Source organism: Eschrichtius robustus, chromosome 11 (genome assembly GCF_028021215.1).
Source record: "Eschrichtius robustus isolate mEscRob2 chromosome 11, mEscRob2.pri, whole genome shotgun sequence".
NCBI classification, from domain to species: domain Eukaryota; kingdom Metazoa; phylum Chordata; class Mammalia; order Artiodactyla; family Eschrichtiidae; genus Eschrichtius; species Eschrichtius robustus.
In genome coordinates, this window is record NC_090834.1 from 57,179,715 (window position 1) to 57,195,764 (window position 16,050).

Consider the following 16,050-nt stretch of genomic DNA (forward strand, 5'->3'; position numbering starts at 1 on the left):
GGGTTCCATCCCTGCTCAGGGAACTAGATCCCACATGGCACAACTAAAGATTCGCATGCCGCAACTAAAAAAAAAAGATCCCATGTGCCTCAACTAAAGATCCCACACGCAGCAGTGAAGATCCCACATGCCACAACTAAGACCTGGTGTAGATAGATAGATAGATAGATAGATAGACAGACAGACAGACAGGCAGACAGATAGGTAGTTAGTTAAGTGTAAAGGATTTTTATTAATATTAGGATCCTACAAGCCTGGCCCGATAAGCTTAAATATAATCTCTTTCTCCCAATCACCCAACCCAGACACAAGACCCCAAAATGTTCTTTATTTTTCCCAAAATTTTTTAATGAAAATTTTCAAGCATACAGCAAAGTTCAAAGAATTTTACAGTGTATACCCATGTATCCACCATCCAGATTCCACCATTAATATTTTACGACACTTGCTGTATCACAGCGGTCCCCAACTTTTTTGGCACCAGGGACCGGTGTCGTGGAAGACAATTTTTCCACGGACTGGGGAGGGGGAGGGATGGTTCAGGCAGTAATGTGAGCCATGGGCAGATGAAGCTTCGCTCGCTTGCCAGCCGCTCACCTCCTGCTGTGCGGCCCGGTTCCTAACAGGCCACGGACCCCTGCTGTATCACAAACCTATCCATCTATCCATCCCTTTGTCCATCCATTATTCATCTTATTTTTTAAAGCATTTAAAATAAATTACAGGCATCATTATATTTCTCCCTAAATATTTCATCATGCATATCATTAACTCATTAACTGGAGTCCAGTATTTGTTCAGCATTTTTCTTCAAGGTAAAATTTACAGAGTGAAATGCCCAAATCTTAAGTGAGTGTTCTCTGAGATTTGACAAAGACATATACCTGTGTAACTCAAGCACCTGTAAAGCTGTAAAACATTATCATCATCCCAGAAGGCTTCCTCATGCCCCTTCCTGGCCAGTTCCTACCCTCACCCTCCAAAAACAACCATCATTCTGATATTTTTTTCCCACCATAAATTATTTTTGCCTGTTTTAGAATTTCACATAAATGGAATCTTATAGTATGTACTTTTTTGTGTATAGCTTCTGTCACTCAGCGTGATACTTTTGAAATCCGTCCATGTTGTTGTTTAATAGCCCATTCCGTTTTATTGCTGAGTAGTATTTCATTGCATGCATGTACCACAATTTATCTATTTTCCTATGGATGGATACCTGGATTATTTCCGGTTTTTGGCTATTACGAAAAAAAGTCTACTCTGAACCTGTAATCTACTTTTAAAAAATAGACTTTAACTTCCTCAAACAGTTTTAGATTTACAGAAAAATTGAGAAGATAGTACAGAGAGTTCCCATATACCTACACCCAGTTTGCCCTATTATTAACATCTTACACTTAATGTCCTTTTTAAGGCCCCCTTTGGCTTAGTGTTTTTGGCTGATTGCTTAATGAATTGCTGTTTGGAAAGACTGCAAATGCAGTGCTACCGATAAATTCCCTGCAACAGGAAATTGTTTTTGTCATCCCACTGCAATTATTGACCCAGGATTTGTTTTGTCCAATAAGCTGGAATCATGAATGCCTAGTAATTGATATGTATAGCCATCTGTTCCTGAGAGTCTTGCTCAAGGAAGAGCTCAGGGTCAGGTCCTTGGATCTGCAGGTGAAGAAACAGGGCTTCTGTATTCATCTGCACTAGCAAATGATCCCTCTACCACAACCACTTTCTGTCTTTTCTACTTCTATGCTTTTCTCTCACCTCCAGCAAATCCTCAACAAGACTGTAAGACTTTTTCCCAAAGCACAACTTATAATTATAACAACAATTAATATTTATGTTGCCCTTGCTGGTTTATAAAGCTCTTTAACATCCATTTCTTCTTCGTTTCAATCTAGTAAGATATATATTATGCTCACCTTATAGAGGAAATACTAAAGGTCAAAGGGATTCAATTACTTCTCCAGAGTCACACTGCTAGTGATGAAGAGTTTAGGATATAATCCCAGCTCTGTCTTACCCTTGAATCCTGAATTGTTTCCTTTGTATCATATTCTTTCTACTCAAAATTTTGGGCCTCACCACTTTTCTTAAACGATCTAAGACCCCCTGTGATTGGGACTCAACCTACTTTTTCATTCTCATCTTTTGCTGGGAGCCTCTAGGCTCTAGAAACACTCAGTTGTAAATTGTTTCCTGAACACTTCATGAATATTGCTTCCTCCATGCATTTTGATGATGATGGCTTCCCCTTTATGTTCAGAGTATTTTTTCTTTCTTCCATCCTTCATCTCTTGTTCTCAGAGTTTGCTTTTGGGAATATTTCTTTATCCTTTAAGACTCATCTCAGATATTCTTACTTTCACTCGAAGCATCCTTTGATCACTTACCTCTCCCCTACCCCCACCCCTCACCCTGGTTCCCAGCATCAGGAACATGGGTCCGTATTCTGTTTATATATTAGACTTTTTTTCTTTTTTTTAATAAATTTATTTATTTATTTATTTATTTTTGACTGTGTTGGGTCTTCGTTTCTGTGCGAGGGCTTTCTCTAGTTGCGGCGAGCGGGGGCCACTCTTCATCACAGTGCGCGGGCCTCTCACTATCTCGGCCTCTCTTGTAGCGGAGCACAGGCTCCAGACGCGCAGGCTCAGTAGTTGTGGCTCATGGGCCCAGTTGCTCTGCGGCATGTGGGATCTTCCCAAACCAGGGCTTGAACCCGCGTCCCCTGCATTGGCAGGCGGATTCTCAACCACTGTGCCACCAGGGAAGCCCTATATATTAGACTTTTGAGTGCCCAGCAGGCCCATTCCATATTCAGATCCAAAGATGATTAAAACATGATCCCTTAAAGTTGTTTACAGTCTGTTATGGGAATTAGATGTGAATAGAAGTGATGATAATATAGGGATTAAAAATTGACCCAGATATAGATTTACTGAGTTCCCACTGTGTACCCAGCACAGATGCTCAGTACATATTTGTAGAATTGTATTGAATAATAGACATGAGGCAATTGGGCTTAGTAGCAAGGATCTTGAGCATAGGCAAAGGTGGTGACTTACCTGCTGTGGTTATAGAGCATAGACTGAGTCTCTGCCCAAATAAATTTCTATTCAGTTTCTCCTTAGTCTTCATCTCATTGGGTCAGAACTACGTCTTCTTCAGACATGTTTCAGGGGAGCAAACTGAGTTCTCAGGTGATTTAAACATTCTCTATAATATCGTTTCATCTATTCAACAAGAATCACTGAGATCCTAGTCTATGTTTGTGTCTTTGTCTGTATCTGAGAATACAGAGATGGACAAACTGTTACTCTCAAGAAGCTCAGGCAACTCGAGAAGCTCATAGCAGAATGTAGACACCTCCACAGACAGAAAATAATAAATAACCTGAATCTTTTTTGGAATAAGACAAAGCTAATTTAAAGTAACAATTTCTTTTCCTATAAGAAATCCCTTCAGAGCACTTTCATGACCACAATTTCACTTTTTTGCTCTGCATCTAGACTTTTTTTAACCTACAGAAAAAAAATTGTACAAATTTGATTCAATAGCGTTTACTACTGTTATTGACCTGTGACCATGATGTATCATTTCATTTTCTAAGGAAAACCAAATTAATGCAAAAACAAAATCCCCCTAAAAGTTTATCAGCATGAACTTAAGTAATTTTTTCATTTGCATGGTATTTGTGTTTGCTAGCCCTCCTCTGGCATCAAGCTGTGATTATTTAATTTTTAATTTTTTAAAAAAATTAATTTTGGCTGCACTGAAGGACTTGCAGGATCTTAGTTCCTCAACCAGGGGTCGAACCTGCACCCTCAACAGTGACAGTGCAGCATCCTAACCACTGGACCACCAGGGAATTCCCAAGTTGTGATGATTTTAAATAAGACATTTACCTGAAAATAACACCTGTTCTGACTGTCTCACAAGGTTGGAAGCATTTTCCATAAAAAGAAATGAAGAAGCTCTTTGGGCACTGATATGGAATAAGCTCCAAGATATAATTTAAGTGGAAAAAAGTGAGCCTCGGTTACACTATCTGTAATGATACTGAATCATACTATACGACCATTTGTATTTAAAAAGGGAAATATTATATATATTTACTGTTGCATACATAAAATATCTCTGAAATGAAACACAAGAAACTCGTAACAATGGCTATCTCTACAAAGCAGAGAACAGGATGGCTGGGGTTAGGGTGGAGGGAGACGTTTTTCTGTTTGCTATTTTATACCTCTTGATTCTTGAGCCATGTTACGTCAAAAATACAGTGTTTAAAAATAAATGAACAAAAATGGTTTAGGGATAATTTACTACTAAAGTTCATAGGAATAGGCAATTGTGGATTTTCTTTTTTATTCCTGGCATTATTTCATCTCATGTTTTCTGGTAAAATCACCCTCTAAGTATAATCTCTATATCTCTTGACTGCTGACAGTGTGGTGGTTGTCAGGGTGTTGCTAAGTCATGTAAGATTCTTAGAAATTGCACGCTTTAGGTTGGTAGTAGTTTCTGTGGTCAGGAAGAAGGTGCATATGAGCATAGATATAGAGTTCTTAGAAATCTAGCATCATAAACTTTCAGGGCTGAAAGATACAGGAGTTCATTCTAGTTCACCCCTCACCGTACGTTTGTATTCCCCCTGCAACATTCCTGCTTAGGGGTCATTTTCATTACGATGTTGCTCAATATTACTAATGCTAGCTAAATTAAGAGTGCCTCAACTTAAGTGGTCTCTGTGCTGTCCTGGAAAGATCACTGGACTAGAAGTCAGATTATTTGACATCTAACCTCAGCTCTGCCACTGGTTCACTATGTGGCTTCAGGTAAATCACCTTCCCTCTCTGGGTCTCTGTTTCTTCATCTCTAAAACTAGGGCATTAGACTGTGCCAGGGGTGGAAGGTACAAGGTATGCCTGCTGCCACTTCCCCCTCCCTACCCATGATAGACATCAGTGCAGTTTTGGCAGGTTCTTTATGATAGATTACCACAAATGAAGTCTCGGAATGCTTCTCAGCACAGTCCTCCAAGCAACTAGAACCAATAGGTAGGACTTGGGTAGGACTTGGCAAGTGAGATAAAAGTCATTCCCTTTCATCTCTAAGGTTCTCAAGCAGCAGTGTGCTGGTAAATGTTTAACAACAGGTTCTCAGAAACAAAAAAAAAAAGGAGAAGAAGAAGATGCCCTGATTTATAGCATTTGCCAGTTTCCATGATATAAATACTCCCACCATGACTGATTTCAAATTACTAAGGTGAAATCAGCTGGGTTGCAGAATTACTGAAAATTTAACAATCAGCTCTCATGAGCTGATAGAAGCTGACTCCAGCACATAACTATAAAATCGATGACTTTGGATTAACTGACCACAACCATAAGTGAAAATGACATCCTCCCTATGGAATTTTATCCAGAGGCATAATTCTTGGTTTACAGTCTTTTGGATTTGGAAATACTTGAGTGTCAAGAGATCTTTATGAAATTCTTCTACTCCCCTGAGCCTCAGTTACACTATCCATAAAATGGGACCAAGGATTCCTACCTCATAAGATTATAGTCAGTAATGAGAGACTGCATATAAATCACTTAGCAGGGACTTCTCTGGCAGTCCAGTGTGCTTCCAATGCCGGGGGTGTGGGTTTGATCCCTGGTCAGGGATCTAAGATCCCTCATGCCTTGTGGCACGGCCAAAAAAAAAAATAATCACTTAGCACAGTGCCTAGCCCATCGTTTGACCTCTCAAATATTCCCCCTCCCTTACCAAAGTGGAGGTTGTTATGTTAGATTGTGTCTTTATCTTTTCCAGACTCCCAAAAAACTTGCCATTGCTCTCCTTCCAGCCCTTCTCTTTTCCTAACCATTCTACTCCCTTGACGTTCCCTTTTCCTCTCCCTCCTCTGCTCTAATACACTTAACCTTCTGTCTGAATGGAATGTAAATACTTAATCTTACCTATTCCTAATGTGTTATCTGTATTTATCCTCTATCCAAACCTCTCTTGGTAATCTGTGCTGTTGGAGACTGTAGGCACACTTGCAGGCAGAGACCAACTCTGTGTCTCTTGGACTGTCCCCCGTCACAACACCATGAGTAAATAAGTGTTAATAAGTCACTTCTCAGGATCAAACTTATATCAAGGATGTTGCAAAAAAACAGCTTCTCTTACGCAGGTACCCAAGAAGGCTGCTGCAGATCTGCCCAGAGCTTGGTGGCAGATACCTGGTATGTGCTCTGGTCCTGAGGATGAAGTCCACATTCCTTAACTTCTTCCCATTGGCATTATCTGATCCCTTCAATAAGGATATAAGACCCTCTTGCTATTCATTCCACAGCATGCCATATTTCCCTCTATCATAATATTTATCATGCTTTATTATAATTATTGATACTTGTTTTTTGTTGATGTCTCTGCTAGGTACTGGGCTCTGAGATCAAGGACCGTGTCTGTATTGTTTACTGCTATATCCTCGGCCCCTAGCACAGTGCCTGGTACACGGTAGAATACTGAATGTGTAAATTCATTATTTTAAATGAATTTTTTTTTTTAATTTTATTTATTTATTTATTTATTTATGGCTGTGTTGGGTCTTCGTTTCTGTGCGAGGGCTTTCTCCAGTTGTGGCAAGCGGGGGCAGCTCTTCATCGCGGTGCGCGGGCCTCTCACTATCGCGGCCTCTCTTGTTGCGGAGCACAGGCTCCAGACGCGCAGGCTCAGTAATTGTGGCTCACGGGCCTAGTCGCTCTGCGGCATGTGGGATCTTCCCAGACCAGGGCTCGAACCCGTGTCCCCTGCATTGGCAGGCAGATTCTCAACCACTGCGCCACCAGGGAAGCCCTAAATGAATTTTTAATAATAATTTGCTATCCTATAAAATGAATAGAAAGCCTCTAATGTAACTCGTTGCTGAGTTTGGTTAGTCATGTGGTAAATTTTCTTACAGCACATCTTCTTTAAGTTGCATACTCAGGTAAGAGCTTGCAATTTCTGTCATTATATCTGGTTCTCTCAAGAGCCATAGAGATCAACATTACAAGCCTAAGGGAAAGTCAGAGGGGTAGACATGGGAGAAAAAAAAATCTAAAGAACAGAAACTGTACCACTTTTTTTACCTTCTAATGCTATAATATGTATCTTCATGCATATATAGTTTTCTTTCCTTTGAATTATTCCCTTAGTCATTTGCCAGAAATGAGAATTATTGGGCAAAAGGGGATGAACATTTTTAAGGCTCTTGAAATACTGCCAAATTGTTTTCCAGGCACATCATATCAACAAATAGCTTTGAGCAACAGACATGGGTGTCTGTTTAATCACACACTTACCACCACTGGGAAATGTCATTAAAATCTTTTTTGCTAGTTTAATAGAGGGGGGAAAATGGTCTTCCCCATTCCTTTTAGTTCATGTTTGGTCTTTTTAATCTGCTCCTTCGTGCAGCTCTTTCTGAAGGAGCATCCTACCCCTCACAGACTTGTTCAGAGGCTGTGAGGCTCACAACCTCATTGGCCCCTGGGGCACAGCATCTCCGTTGTGCTGTGGTGGGGAGGGGCGGTGACAGAGGGAAAACATAACACAAACCACACCATTGTTAGGGGATGAGGTTGCTGGGATAATGCTGTGAGAAGGGATGAAAAGAACGATTCTCCATTCTTGATTGTTGTGATGTCCGAGGATGAGCCAACAGCTCCAGCACGGGAAGGGATGGGTCTTTACTGCTGCCAGATGCTCCTTTTTCCATTGCTGCCTTCCATTATTTCTGGTTCGAAGGGGGTGAGGGGGGTAGCCTAGCAGCTGAAACAGATTAACTTTTATGCCTAGTTTCCTCCCTTTGAGTGATTGCCCTGGACCTGGGGACATTCACAATTAGTCAGAAACTGTTTAGAAATAAGAATGTGGTTCAAGGTCCATCATGTATAAGAGCCAACCTTCTGGAGTTCGTGCACCATTCCTGCCTTTATCTATGGGAGCTGCATGAGGCAAAGAGAGCTTTCTTCCCTCTCCTTCCCTACTGCCACTGCCTCATTCAGGCCCTCATCCTGTTTCGTCTGTACTATGGCAATAGCTTCCTGTTTCCCTTAATCTACCCTCTTGTACACTGTTACCAACGTGATATTTCTATGACCTGCACGTCAGATCTTGTCACTCTCCAGCTTCAGCTGTCAGTGCTTCCTCAAAACTTTTAGCATAAAATCCAAGCTCCTTTTCCCAGCTTTTTGGGCATTTAGCAATCAGATCCCAAACTGCTTTTCCAGACTGGCTTCCACCTCTCCTCTGGACTGTGCCCTGACTAGTGTATCCATTCTCTATAAGGGACTCCCGTTGGTCCTTCTGCCCTGCTTGCCCTTCTGCCTCTGTTCTACCTGATTGACTCTTTCTAATCCCTCACATCCCTCCTCAAAAATCCAGGGCCCTCAATTATCACCTCTCTGGTGGATTTTCCTGGATTTCCCCTAGCAGTTAATCACTGTCTCCTGTAACCTACACATAGATCATGATGTCTACCTTTGTTTCCCTCAAATCAGGAATTATCACCTTCCTTTTGTATATTTGTATTTGTGAATCCCCCAGCCCCTATCACAATATTTTGCACATCATAAGTGCTCAAAAATGTTTCCTTTCCTTCCTTTCTGCTAGCCTATTCTTAATCTCTTCAACCTTCAATGTGTTTGTATTTTTATAGCTGAAAGGGAATGTAGTATAGTTTAATCCTTTTTTTTTTTTTTCTTCTTTTTTTAATGGTTAAAAAAAAAAAGCTCAGTAAGGGGAGGAATTCGTCCTGGAATACACAGCCAGATTTAATGGCAGAGCTGGGGAACTGGATTGGTGCTGAGCTCCTTAGGTAGTTTGAAAAGATCTTTGAAATAAAGGATTGCATCAGGGGAGAGGAAGGAACTAAGGTTCATTGCCAAGTTTTATTGCTGGATGCTTTATGTATGTTAATTATTTCTACCTTTAGAACCTTATTCCTTTTTTAAAAAATTGTCGTAAAATACACATAACATAAAATTTAGCAACTTGACCATTTTTAAGTGTACAAGTTCAGTGGCGTTAAGTACATCCGCATCCTTGAATGGTGGTACAACTGCCACCGCCACCCACCTCTAGAACTCTTTTCATCTTACAGAACTAAAACTCTGTGCCCATTAAACAACAACTCCCTATTCCCTCCTCCCCCAGCCCCTGGCAATTACCATCCTACTTTCTGTGTCTATGGGTTTGACTTCTCTAGGTACCTCATGTACGTGGAATTGTACAGGAGCTGTCTTTTGTGATTGGTTTATTTCACTAAGCATGAAGTTTGCAAGGTTCATCCATGTTGTTGCATGTGTCAGAATTTCCTTCCTTTTTAAGGCTGGATAATATTCCATTGTGTGTATATACTGCATTTTGCTTCTCCCTGCATCCATAGACGGACACTGGATTGCTTCCACCTTTTGGCTACTTTGAATAATGCTGCTATGAACATGGGTATACAAATATCGTTCAAGACCCTGTTTTCAATTCTTTTTTGGTATATACCCAGAAGTGGAATTGCTGGGTCATATGGAAATCCTATTTTCAATTTTTTGTGGAACCACCAAACTGCTTTCTGTAGCAGCTACATCACTTTACATTCCCACCACAGTGCACAAGGGTTCCTATTCCTTCACATCCTTGACACATTTGTTATTTTCTATTTTTTTGACAGCAACCATCCCAGTGGATGTGCAGTGGTATCTCATTGTGGTTTTGATTTGCATTTCCCTAATGATTAGTGAGGTTGAACATTCTTTCATATGCTTATTGGCCATTTGTATATGTTCTTTGGAGAAATGTCTATTCAAATCTGCCCCCTTTTTAGTCAGGTTGTTTTTGTTGTTGTTGTTCTCGTTGTCGTGTTGAGTTGTAACAGCTCTTTATACAGTCTGGATATTAACCCCTTATCAGATATATGATCTGCAAATATTTTCTCCCATTCCATGGGTTATCTTTTTGCTCTTTTGTGTCCTATGATTCACAGAAGTTTTTAATTTTTCTGTAGTTCAATTTACCTATTTTTTTTCTTTGGTAACCTGTGCTTTTGGTGTTATATCTAAGAAATCATTTCCAAATCCAACATCATGGAGCTTTTCCTATATGTTTTCTTCTAAGAGTTTTATAGTCTTAGGTCTTACATGTAAGTCTTTGATCCATTTTTAGTTAATTTTTGTGTATGGTATAAAGGTTCATCTTCATTCTTTTGCATGTGGATATCCAGTTTTCCCAGCACCATTTGTTGAACAGTTATATGTTACCTCACTTTATATGCACAATAATCCTGAGATGTTATAACTATCTAACGGATAAGAAAACAGAAGTTGAAATATCCCTGGAGACACCCTAAAAGCAGGGCCCTTTGTAACCTAAGTGGGCCAAAGGCATAAAAGAAGAAGAAAAAGACCATTTATGATATAAAGCGAGAAGAGGGGGAATGGAGAGAGAGGGAAAAAATTGCATAGGCAGCTAGCCCTGAGCAGAACTTAGGGGTAGACTTCAAGTTCACTTGAGAGCCCTTCTCCTTCTGCCCTTTTACTCTCCTCCTCCCTCATGTGACCGTGCTTCTCTGATTCTCTTAAGGTAGCTCCTTGGTTTGCTGACTCTTTTGAAATTCTTTTAAGAGGATCATTCATAGCTTTTCCGCAGTCTGTCCCAACCTGTTTTCTCAGCCTTCCCTGTGTCACTCCTTTCCTGCCACTATGAACCCTTACTTGAGCTGTGTTAGTTCTCACTGCCACCTTTACTCCCCATGGTCATTTTGGTCACTCTGCTTTCAGTGCACTACTGTCTTTCTCCAAGTCCTCCTACGCATCTGTGTGTCTCCACAGCATGTGGCGCAATGCCAGCCACAGAAGTGGGTGCTCAGTAAATATGTTGCGAAGATGACAAGACAGTTTTTGTTCATCTGTAATCTTGAATGCATAATCATTATATTCATATTTGTGTTGATATCAGTACTCATTCATAGTGATTATGAATGCATAATCATTCGGCATATGCATTACAGTCTTACTTTCAGGGATTTTAAAAGATCTTGTGAAATGGTCTCTGCCTGCCATGGACTGCAGGCCACCTAGGAGAAGACAAAATACTTTTCCATGCACTTTACACTTTACTCCTCTGTATAACATGTAGTCCTTGCAGCATTCAGTGAGTGGCAGGGAGGGCTGGGCCTTATCCCCGTTCACTGTTAGGATGCTAAAGCATAGCAAAGTTGAGGGATTTGGCTGAAGTCACCCAGGCAGAAGATTGAGGTGGGATTTGAACCTGGGTGACTGACCAGGCAAGATGCTTAACCATTTCAAGCAGCTCATTCTGTTCGTCCTCAAAAGGAAGATAATATCATGTACTTCCTAGGTGGTTGTGAGTATTGAAAATCAGACAGTGTACATGAGTAAAGAGTTTAGCACAATACTGGCACGTTGTATAGGTGCTCAAATGCTAGCTATTATTGTTTGTCTCTGTATCTGGTGTTTCGTCCCTCTTGTAACACACTGTGTATTACTTTGGAAAAGAGGTTTGCAAGTACCATCGCAGTGATTTTGTCTCGGTTTGTTGAGAGTATTAATGGCCACCCCTGTTTACATGTGTGTCCTACGTAAAGTACCTCCTGTGATTCCTGTCTGACTCAGGTGCTCAGTGAATGATTCCTTTACTTCCCTCCTGGCTTTGTGCTTTTATGCATGAATTACAGGGGACTTGATACTTCTGGACTTGATACTTCTAAGTCCAGAGGCTAAGGAATAATCCAGTTTGGAACAGAAAACTCTCTCATAATTTCCAGACTGTGAGTTCTTTTCAGTTACTCTTTCTGCAGTCTTCCCTGTGTTCCCTTCACACCTGTGTGTGTGTGTGTGTGTGTGTGTGTGTGTGTGTCTGTGTGTGTGGTAGGTGGATTTAAGTTGGAAGGGTCACTGAGGCGTAGTAGAAGCTAATCTGTACCAATGTCTTATTTTCAGTTTGTAGAGGCCCCATGGCACTTGTGTGATAAATGGTGTTGTGTAAGTTAAAATGCAACTAAGGGTCTCTTCAGTGTTTCTTGAATTAAGTTTATTATGTGTGCTAATTTGCGCCTAGAGGCTTTTGTTGTTATTTGTTGTAGTGACTGTGGCAGTAATGAGCCTGCTCCCAGCATAGCTCGGCACGTGCCCCATAGACAGTTTATTTGCATTTGGCAGGACTCCACGGTGTACCCTGAACAAATGAATCAGCCTATTCGGGGCATGGGAAAATGGAATCATAGGCAGGCAATGAGTGTTGCTCGTGAGCCCCAATGATCTGAGATGGGGGAATACCAGACAGTTCTTGTTCTGTTCCTACCTGGATTATTGCTTAGCCTATGGAGTAGCAAGTCCCTTGTAATTCACCAATAAAAGCACAAAGCCAGGGTGGGGGCATGAGGGTAGGAGGGATTCGTGCAGGGATGGGGCAAGGAAAGGAATCATTCACTGAGCATCTGAGCCAGACAGGCATCACATGAGGTGCTTTACATAAGGCTCACATGCGAAGCAGGAGTGGTTATTAATATTCCCAACGATCCAGGATTCTGATCCAGGCTCAGGACTATCTGCTTTATTGTAGTGGGTAATACTTTATCTGGCAGCTGCATTGATCCACACATTTGAAGAACTTAAAAAATCTTCAGAGTGGTCCCAAAGCCAACACACTAACGCTTACACACAACTGATTCTTATTACAACCTCATAAGATAAACAGAGCAGGTGATACTTTCTTCATGAGTCTTAGAGAGGTCATGGAACTTTCCTGGGATCACACAATAAATAGCAGACTAATGATTGAATCCAGTTTTTCTGATAGATCACCACTCAAAGGTTCTATAGTTATAAGATTCAACATAAAGCAGTGTATTATGTAATGTCTTATTTTTAGTTCTTGCTTCTACCACCCTTGTTGAGAGTCTTAATACTTCAGACCTAAAAAGTTGCAGAAATCCCTAGCTGAGAGATGTAAGGCAGGTCTGAGTTTAAGAGAAGAAGCCTTGGTTAGCAAGAAGAGCCCAGAAGACAGAGTCAGAAGTCCTCGCTTTGGTACCTCATAGCTTTTTATCTATGGTTAAGTTACTTAGCTGCTTCATGCCCCAGTTTCTTCATCTGTAAAATGGGATAACAGTAGTAACTACTCATAGGATGGGTAAGGATGAAATATATATAAAGTGCATAGTTCAGTGCCTGGCATAGAGTAAATGTATTTCGTTATTATTCTTATGCTAAACAGCACACAGCTTGGAGAAAGCGCAAAATAATCTCCCTCTTGCTTTTCCCATATTTTCCAACAAAGCACAAACACAACATTATCTAAAATGCTACAAAGTTATAAAACTCAAAACAGAAAACTTACAGTACCGACTATACAATAAAAGCCAAAAAAGCAATGTGCACGTTGCCAAGGTAACCTGCAAGACCACCATGAATACCAGTACAACAGGGGGTTCTGTGATGACCTGGCATAGCTGGCTCTCAACTCGCTCACCAATTTCAGAGAGAGAAAGGGAGACGGGGGGTGTGTGTGTGCGCATGCACATGCATGAGTACATGTGGAAAGAACCATTTTGGGCAGATAATGGGGTATTTGACCCTAGAGGTCTGAAGAGGACTCAAGCAGGGGAGCAGGGCCAGGCTAACAGGAGTGACAGCTGCATAAAAGCATGCCCTTTCCTGAGGGACTCTGCAGGCCAACAGGTTAGGGCATGACCAGGCCACCAGATTGGCCTCAGGTCATCTGTGGAATGGGAAAACGTGCTCCCAGGCTGGGGCTGAACCACCACCTGGAGCCCCCTGCTCATCCCTGCTGGCTTTGCCACTAAACTGACTCTCAGGAACTAGAGACGTGGGAGCCGTCTAGCCAGAAAACTGGAGGGCATCTTTATAGGCATGACCCCAAACCAACAACGCTCCTGCAGCCAGAACTCTGCCGCCAGGGGAAACGTCTCAATTGCTGCCTTCACCTTTGAAACCTGCCCCTGAGTGAGGGATTTCTTTCCTACTGATCCTCCTTCGGCTAGAAAAGTGACAAAAGTGAGTTGGATGGGATGCAACTCCCAGGGGCGGAGCTTCAGTGGCCCTGCTTATCAGGAGGAGTTGGAGCTGGAGTGGCTCCTGTGATGGCAGCGGGCGGGGGACCTGCCTGCGCCGAGGGGAACGTGACCTTCTCCTCAACCGTCGGGGTGACCTGCGCCACATGGGGGACAGTGGCAGCATTCTCCTGGGAGGGCCGACTCGCCTGTGGGTAGCCTGGGCCAGGGGGCCAGCACAGCAGTGGCAGTGATCCTCCCGGCCATCAATTTGTCCTCCGTCCATGTGCTTCAGCGCCTTCTTGGCTTCATTTGGATTCTCAAACTCCACATATGCATAGCCTTAGGCAGATGGGGGTGCATCCTTTCTACAGGCATGTCAGTCATTCTAATTTTCCCATAGGTGGAGAATATCTCCATGATGTGATCTTGGTCACATTCCTGATGAGGCTCCCAATGTGTTCTTTGGTGGGTTTAGGGGACAGCGCTGCCTTTTCCTTTCCTTTTCATCTCCTTGGGGTGGTTTGGATTTGGAGCGGGAATGCCGCCTGTTGTCATGCCTGCGCCGAGAAGGATTCGGAGAGCCAGGAGAGCTGCCGGAGCTGGAGCTGCGGGATGTGCGGGAACTTCCTGAGCGGCTCGATGCCGAAGATGAGCTGGAGCCCGAGCTGGAGGAGAGCTGGACGGAGACCTGGTGCTGCTGGTACCACGGGATGCGCTGCACCTCTTTTGAGTTTTATCCCCACCACCACCCTTCTCGCTTGACTCCTTTATCTTTAGAGCGATCCTTGGACTTCTCATCAGAGCGGTCTTTGCATTTGGTAGGAGCAGGAGCCCTCGTGCTGGACTTGTTATTATTTTCTTTGACTCCTAACAGGCTCTTCTTTTTCACTCCTGATAAATCCATTCTCCCCTTCTGAGGTGTTCAAAGCAGCAATGACGGCCTCACTTATCTGAACTCTCACTTCTAACTTGAGTCTGAGAAACTATCCCTCACCAACTGCAATTTACACCAAAGTGCAGCATCTTCCCCCCACCGCGACCTCCTCCTGCTCTCCCCAGCCGCCAAGGCTGGCCTTCCTGTATTTTCTTATTGAAGAATTATAGGGAAATAATTTATCCTTTCCTCCTCCTCTTCTTCCTCCACCTTTTCCTCTTCCCTCATAGGACAGCCTGGCTCAGAGCTTACATTAAACACCAGGGGGCATTCAGTTGATTGTAGCATTCATTGGATTCAGGGCATCTTACATAATGTCCTGCCTTGTGACATAGACGTGGAAAAAGAATTGTTTCCAAGCCTAGAGTTGGGAGGGAAGTCCGTATTCTTAGTCATTTGCAGCAAGGCATGAAGCTGATTTGTATCAATAGCTCCAGAACTGCACAGCATTATTTATTAGATATAACTGTCAGTAGAACTCACCTATGCCTCCTTCCTTGTGTCTCCCACCCCATCTCAGGGTCTCAGATGTCCAGCCTTTACCTAAGCTGGGCTGAGCTTCTGGTAGGAACCTCTCTCAGGACCTACCATCCCCTGTCTGGTTACCACCTCTCCCTGAGTCCAGGTGTCTCACACTTTCTAGGTGTCTGGCTACTCTGGTAAACTAATTGCATCTTAGGTATTTGTGGAAAGAATTAATGAATAAACAAATGTATTGAGGCAATATAAAAGCAATACAATAACCAGTACCAAGTCATTAACATCCACTGCCTGGCCCAGGCCTGGCACAAAGCAGTGGCTCAGTGAAGATGTTGCCTAAATTATTACTTTTCGTGTAAGACATTTGCTATCCTAATCATGTGTTTGAAGCCTAGTTCAAACGCTTCCTCCTTTGTTAAACTGTTCTCATATCAAACATAAACTTTCCCACTTCTATACTCTAACAGAACTTTATAGGAAAGTTTATAACGTTTATATTCTTTATTTAAGGAAAGAAAAAAAACAGCCTTTCACTTCTGGTTCTCATAACAACGCTGTCCGGATTATC

At 42.3% G+C, this 16,050-nt stretch overlaps 1 protein-coding gene and 1 pseudogene across 2 annotated transcripts in view; one reads left to right on the forward strand and one right to left on the reverse strand.

Annotated features, from left to right (window-relative positions):
* Positions 1–16,050, forward strand: part of GAB2 (GRB2 associated binding protein 2) — a 174,618-nt gene that overhangs the window by 76,350 nt on the left and 82,218 nt on the right. The gene's annotated exons all lie outside the window — the stretch shown is intronic.
* LOC137771321 (RNA-binding protein with serine-rich domain 1-like) lies at positions 13,983–14,981 on the reverse strand (annotated as a pseudogene).